A 7,789-nucleotide genomic window follows, 5' to 3' on the forward strand; every position below is an offset into this window, starting at 1 on the left:
CTCATTGGTTGCACTTGTGACCTCAACATCAGTCGGAGGAGATGGGATAGTAAAGGGATCCATGGCTGTAATGGGCTCACTTTCCAAATTCTCACCCTCCCCATATTTATTAACTGCCCTCACTCTGAACAGGTATTCATTTCCTTTGAGAAGCTTGGTTATCTTACAAGTAGTTGCCATCATGTCACTGTACACAAGGGTCCAGGCTACACGGCTGGTTTCACACTTCTCAACAATGTAGTGCATGATCTCAGCACTGCCGGTCTCATGAGGGGGACCCCATGACAGGGTGCATTTCTCTGCTGAGAGTCCAGACACTTCCAGAGGTCCAGCAGGTGGGCCCGGCCTATCCAGAACCTTGCAGGTAACAACTTTAGATATGGTACCGCCTGTATTCTGTAGGGTCAGAGTATACAGTCCAGAGTCTTTCCTGACACTTTCTCTGATAAGTAGAGAGGTATGCGTCTTTGTGGCAGTTAGCTCAATCCTTCCCTTGGTGCCAATATGTCTACCATTCTTCAGCCAAAACACTGTGGGGTTGGGGCGGCCAGAGATGTCAGCATCTATTCTTAGTTGGTCTCTTGCTCTGACAACCACCACCTGTCTAAATTTGTCCTCTAAGATAATTCTAGGTGGCTCCACATCATGCTGTACAGTGATGGGTCCTGTGGCTTCAGAGGGTGCACTGAAAAGCTCAGCTGAATTCTTTGCAGTAACACGAAAATCATACTGCTCACCCTCTGTGAGGCCAGTCACTTCAAAGAAGGTGTCCAGTAGGGTGGTGAAGTTACACTTAAGCCAGCAACTATCTGGCAGCTCCTTACGCTCAACAATGTAACCGGTTATTTTAGCTCCACCATCATATTCTGGTTTGTTCCATGAGAGGGAAACTGAGCTGTTAGTTATATTGGTGACTGTGAGGTTGCATGGAGGATCGCACTGGTCTCTTGCCACTACAGGCTCAGATGCATTACTGCAGGGTCCAACACCTGCCATATTCTCAGCACAGACCCGGAACTCATATACTAGACCCTCTTCAACACTTGTTACCTTGAACTTGGTCTCAGTCACCAGGCTTTTGTTTAACTTAGACCACAGAATACTGCTTTGATCTTTGCATTCAAGATAATATCCAATAATAGGGCTACCACCATCACTGTCAGGTTTGCTCCAAGCAATGACCATTGCAGACTTTGAGGCCTGCACAACATGGAGGTTGGTTGGTGCATCAGGGGGCTTGAAAGGAAACTGAGCAACAACTGGTTCAGATTCAACATAGTGGCTCCTGCCATAGCGGTTCTCTGCAGCAACATGAAACTGATATTCAATACCCTGTGTCAGACGGGAAATTTTGATTGATGTTCTGGCAACTGTAGCTGACACAGTTTGCCATATTGTGCTCCCTGTATCTCTCTTCTCCACAACATAGTTACTGATTTCACATCCACCAGTATATTGTGGTGGCTGCCATGACAAAGAAACAAAGTCAGCACTCACTTCATCCACACTAAGGTCAGTTGGTGGTCCAGGTCTTTCAAAAACATTAACAAAGATTTCAGCAGCTGTGGTTCCAGCAGAGTTGGTAAGAGTCACCTCATAGACACCAACATCTGTCCTGGTTGCATCCTTGATAACGAGCTGGGATGATGTGTCAAATATGTTCACATTTACCCTGCTTGTCTCTTTCAGGATGTTCCCATCCTTTTTCCAGGTTACTGTCGGTGCTGGTACACCTTTAAATGGGACATCAATCTTTAAATCATTGCCTGCCTTCACACTGAATGTGTTGGACAGCAAATCGATAATGGGATCAGAGGTAGTATCCTTTACGGTAACAGCTCTTCCCCTTTTCATTCACAGCACTCACTCTAAAGAAATACTCCTTTCCTTTTGTCAGCCCATTAATAGTTGCTTCCAGTGCTTTACTCTTTGAACATATTGTCCAAGTATCATCTCCCTTAACTTGCATTTCTACAACATAACATGTGATTTTGCTTCCTCCATCATGATCAGGCTTCTCCCAAGAAAGTTTCACACTACTACAAGTAACATCACTGAGTGTGAGTTTGCCAAGAGGCAGAGGAGCCTCAGACACTTTAACAGCCTCAGTGGTTTCCGCTGGCAGACCAACCCCAAACTCATTCACAGCCAGGACACGGAAATAATAAAAGCATCCTTCCTGAAGATTGTCAATCTTGTATGAGTTTCTCACACAGTTGCTACAGACACTTGCAAATGCCTTTCTAGCCTCCTCTCTCTTCTCTACAACATAATGTGAAATCTTTGCTCCTCCATCAATGAGAGGGGCCTCCCAGGAGATGGACACAGAGTCTTTCTTCACATCCTTTACCTCTAGGTTTGTTGGTGCACTAGGAGAATCCAGTACTCTGACATTGATAAATGCTGATTTAATGCCACTGCAGTTCTCAGCAGTCAACACATACTTTCCTGTGTCATTTCTATTGACATTCTCAATCAGTAACACTGTGTAGGAGCTTGTTGCCTCAATTTGAGCACGCTCACTGAGAGTTCCACCTTCCTTTGACCATTTAACCTCAGGCTCTGGCCTTCCTCTGATGGTGACCAAAAGATGTAAAGTGGAACAAGCTCGAACATTTACAATCTTCCTCAAGGCTATGTCTAACTCAATCTCAGGTGCCTCCAGTTTTTCAGCTGCTTTGACAGACCCAGGTAGCTCCACATACTCTCCAGCTCCAGCAACATTCATCGCACATATACGAAAATTGTACTCTGCATTTTCTGTCAGTCTCTTCACAGTGTAGCTTGTGTCTTCTACACCTGTGCTTGGTGTACATGTGATCCACTCATTTTCTGCAACTTTTTTCATCTTAACTACAAAACCACTGATGGCTGATCCACCATCATAGATAGGCTTTGTCCAGGTCAGAGACACAGTTTTGCTGGAATAGTCTGTCACTCTCGGGTTAGTAGGGGGACCGGGTGGATAAATTGCTTCACAGACTTTTATATACTCACTTGGCTCACTGGGTGCACCCACACCAGCAGCATTTTCTGCCAGTACTCTAAACTGATAGTAATGTCCCATGGTGAGCCCTGTACATCGGAAACGCAGATCATTTAGTCTCCTCTTATTGCATCTAGTCCATCTGACACCCTCTTTGTCACGTTTTTCTACAATGTAGCCATCAATCTCTGAACCTCCATCAGTCTCTGGCTTTTCCCATGTTAGTAGTATAGAGTCACCAGTCACAGCACTGGCTGTAGGAGTAGAAGGCGCACTAGGTGTCGTAAAAGGGTTTTGTGCAATGAAGGGGTCTGATTCCAGAAACTCACCAACACCAAATTTATTCACGGCAGCAACTCTGAATATATAGTCTTTACCAGGCACCAGTTTTGTCACTTTGTAACTGACGGCTTCAACATGAAGTTCAACCTGCGTCCATGTCACACGATTGGTCTCTCTTTTTTCAATGATGTAGTGGGAAACACTGGCACCACCATCATTTAAAGGTGGGTTCCAGTGAAGATTGCACTTCTCTGCACTTACAGCTTTCACATTCAAACGTCCATCAGGAGGACCAGGTCTATCCAGCACCTTCACATTAACTGGGACAGATGTAGTTCCACCAATGTTACTGAGGCTCAAGACAAAGCGTCCCCCATCCACTCGAGTACAGTCCCTGACGGTCAGAGATGTGTGAGTTAGGGTGTTTTTGATTTCCATTCTTGGTGTAGCTTTGTCAATTTCTTTTCCATCCTTCAGCCAGAATACTTCAGGAAGAGGCTTCCCAAAGTAATTAGCATTAATAACAAATGTCTCCCCTGCCTGAATGACAGTAGTACTCTTGAACTTTGGATCAATGCATACTGTGGGTCCTTCAATAACATCCTGAGCAATGATGGTTACACATTCTGATGGTGTACTCCAAACACCAGCACTGTTCTTGGCAGTTACTCTAAACTCATAACTTTGACCTCCTGTCAGACCTGTGACTGTGAACTGATTCTCAATAACATTGGTGAAGTTTGCCTTCATCCATCTGCCATCTGGGAGCTCTTTTTTTTCAACAACATAGCCTGTAATAGTGCTTCCACCATCATACCTGGGTTTTGCCCACTGAAGTGTGATCGTATCTCTAGTAATAACAACAGCTTCAGGTTTACCAGGTGGATCACAGGGGTCTCTTGCCACATAACATTCAGATATCTTGCTAGGTGGGCTGAGACCAGCAATATTCTCTGCAAAGACTCTGAATTCATACTGAATGCTTTCCTCCAATCCACTTGTTTTGAAGCGAACATCAGGTATCACAAGCTTGTTCAGTTTGGTCCATAAAATGCTGTTCTTCTCTTTGCGTTCAAGGTGATAACCGATGATGGGACTGCCTCCATCTTTGGCTGGGGGCTCCCATTCAACAATCATGCTGTACCTTGTCACTGTAGACACAAAGGGGGTGCCAGGAGCAGCAGGCACACTAAAAGGATATTGTGCAGTTACGATAGGAGAGGTGATCGCAGAACTCTTTCCATACTTATTTTCTGCAAACACTCTGAATTGGTATTCACTACCTGTCTTCAGCTTGGTCACTTTGATTGTGGTTCTTACTGTTGTTGCTGATACAGTCTGCCACTCTGTACTTGTATTTTCACGTTTCTCCACTATGTAGTTGTCTAGCTGGCAGCCTCCTGTGTATTCAGGTGGTTCCCAGGAGATGGTTACATAATCAGAACTGACTTCATCAACTCTCACAGGCCCTCTGGGTGGATCCGGCTTTTCAAGCACAACCACAGTGATTTCTCCTGCATATTTTCCAGCACTGTTGCTTGCTGTGACTGAGTATTGACCATAGTGCTCTCTGGCAGCATGTCTGATATGAAGAACTGTTAATGATGGTGTAGTTGAAACCTCCAGCCTTGATGTCTCTTTAACTCCCTGACCATCTTTTTTCCATTCAATCTTTGGTGCTGGGTGCCCAGCCACTGGGATCTCGACTTTTAGCTCTTCACCATTCTTGACAGTAAATGTGCTAAAGGTTATCTGGAGTGATGGCTTAATAGCATTTTCCTTATCTGTGACAGGGCTAGGTTTGTCTCTAGAGCTGTGTTCTCTGCTCTCTACGGCACTGGCAGACTGACCTAGTGTGGAGAAAGAACAGCATCAAACAAGTATAACAATAGATGAAACCGCTGTGCAGAGTCAGAATAATTAAACAAGATTTACAGTGGTTCTTGATGAGTCAAATAAATCTATGTGTTATTTAAAATGCATTTGCATAAACACATCAATCCTTATCAAAATATGGGTAAATTATTTTATTTGGTTTGTATGTGTAATTTTGTGTGTGTGTGTATTCTGGAAAAAAAAATTTAAATTGTATAATCTGTATAGTTCATAACAACATACATTATGTCTAAGGACATCTGTGATATTATTTCACCACTAAATAATTACTTTAAATATAGATTATTCTAGACCTTTGGTAATAATATATAATATATAAAAATAATACAAGCTCAAGAGTCTACTAGCTTTATAGGACATTCAGCTTCACATCAGTAACACTGTCAGGAGCAGTTGAAAGCTCCAAAAATTTGCAAGTGGATGTTTGAACATCAATTATTTTGTTATACCTTAATTATGAGTCTCTGAATTTATTTCTAATTGTAATAGTCATTTAAACATGTTTTTATTAAAATTTAAAGCAAAGTATAAATGTTTAGTATTTAGGCTGCACGGTTGTCGGATGATGCATGACATACCTTGGAGAGTGAGTGTGGAGGGTGACCATGACTCCTCATCAGTAGCAGCTGTCATATCTATGTTTAGAGTGTGAGCATTATCTTCTTCTTTTTTTACCATCTACAAAAGAAAGTGATACAAAACTATCAAAGAAAATGAAAATAAAAAGCTGCAAAGACGATCAGGGCAAAATGACATTTTTTCTGATGCTTTTCTGATGTTTAGTTGTTTGTTAGTAGACTGAAGCTTTATGGCTACATTATTAAAAATTACTAAGCATATTCACTCATAATAGTTGATAAAAAATAACTTTGGTATTATAAACACATGTACACCAGCTTAGTGAGTGTGATATGTTGGTAACAGAAACTCTTGAGGATGTTAAAAATAGCTAGAGGCATGGCAGACCAGGCTGCCATCTGTTCTGCTAAACAAATAAAACTCTTTTATTATCTAACTCTTAAAGCTCTCATAAGGTTTAGACTATTCCACTTCAGTAAGAAACACAGTTAGGAAAAATCACTAGCCAAAATGTGTCCTTTTATGTAGCCTACTACAATAACTTTTTAAAAGTTTTATTTATGAATCAATAGTCAGAGTAAAATCCAAGGGATAACATGTTAAAGTGAAAAACACTTATTTTCAATATGGTCCCAAGATCCTATTTTTAAGCATTAAACTACTACAACACTTATTTCCAACATGGTCCCAAGAGTCTGTTTTTAAGCATTAAACAACTGTACTTACTTCCTTGTTGCTTGTGTCCATCCTCCTTCTTACTTGTCTTTAATTATGAATAAGAAATGAAATGTAAATTCAATAATCAGCTCGGTTAATCAGTAAGATGCATCCACTGTTGTGACCCCCAGAACTCTGGTGCAGACCTGAACAGCTCTGCCAACCATGCAGTGTCTAAAATAACCATGATGCCTGATTGGCCTGCAGTCATTCTTTCAAAATTAGTTGAGCCTACATTGAGTGGGTCAGCAAGGAAAAACTGGAAAGTGGCTCAACCTACTCACTGTACAACTACTTCAGTTACAGGGGGTTTACAAAATGACTTTACAATTTAAATATCTTGGAAGTGGGTGGGTTATAGACTATGTGAGCACATATTATGTGATCAGGCCACATCTTGTGAAGAAATGGTCAGTCACTACAATAGTCAAGGTTATAAAAACATGTCCTTTAATAGTAGCCTATATATGCCTTATATTTACAACCTAAGGATATCTTTTCATTATATAGCCTACTTGTTCATCAGTATGTTGTAACACTATTCTTTTCATTTGTGTCCTATGTTTAAAATAGTTTTCTGCTATCTTTTATTTTTATTGCACATAAATAAAACCACATTAAAATGCAATTACACTGATGTTAAATAAATAAATAAATAAATATATATTAATAAACATTCTACTGTGGTACATTAATTCAAATAATATGCAAATTAATACTTTTTGAAGGAACTTTTATTCTGAAAACCAGAACAGGAAATGCATGGCAAAGGCAACAACGGAAGTTAGCTAAACCGCGAGCTAACCTAGCAAACCAAAAGAAAGAAAATGGATTAGAAAAAACGATGTGACTTATTTGTGCCGTTTGAAGGCGTTTAATGTTGTCTGTTTCCAGACGCTGGCTGTAACACGGTGACACCGAGCCGAAATATAAATAAGTGAGTATACTACCAACCCGGTGAAGTCATGTTTGAATCACTAGCAAACAATCAATGACATGAGCATGGGCACAGAAAGTGAATGTTTTAAGAAATAACAATGTTGTATTCGGTTGTCCCTGAAGGTACCTCATTAATTGTGTTAGATGTATTTAATTTTACAGTTCTGTCACGTTCTTTCCTGAGAAAAAAGTTTTAATGAATTAATATAATAAATTTGCTGCCTCTCAGATGTGAAAGTTTTCTTTGCTAATCTCAATATGTCCACCTTGGCTTTGCCAAATTGTTGGCCTATTAGGAATTTTTAAACAGATTTTTGACAAATTGACAAATAAATAGATATATTAATCAAAATGATTGGCAGACGAGCCTATTTGATAAATCCTGAAGTC

The 7,789-nt window shown here is 40.7% G+C and overlaps 1 protein-coding gene across 1 annotated transcript in view; it reads left to right on the top strand.

Moving 5' to 3' along the window:
* The first annotated feature begins 7,221 nt into the window (after window positions 1-7,221).
* Window positions 7,222-7,789, top strand: part of gdpgp1 (GDP-D-glucose phosphorylase 1) — a 3,637-nt gene continuing 3,069 nt past the window's right edge. The window contains exon 1 of the mRNA XM_020615200.1: window positions 7,222-7,397. The gene's annotated coding sequence lies outside the window, so the exon portion shown is untranslated. The remainder of the gene's footprint in view (window positions 7,398-7,789) is intronic.

Source organism: Monopterus albus, unplaced genomic scaffold (genome assembly GCF_001952655.1).
Source record: "Monopterus albus unplaced genomic scaffold, M_albus_1.0 scaffold160.1, whole genome shotgun sequence".
NCBI lineage: Eukaryota > Metazoa > Chordata > Actinopteri > Synbranchiformes > Synbranchidae > Monopterus > Monopterus albus.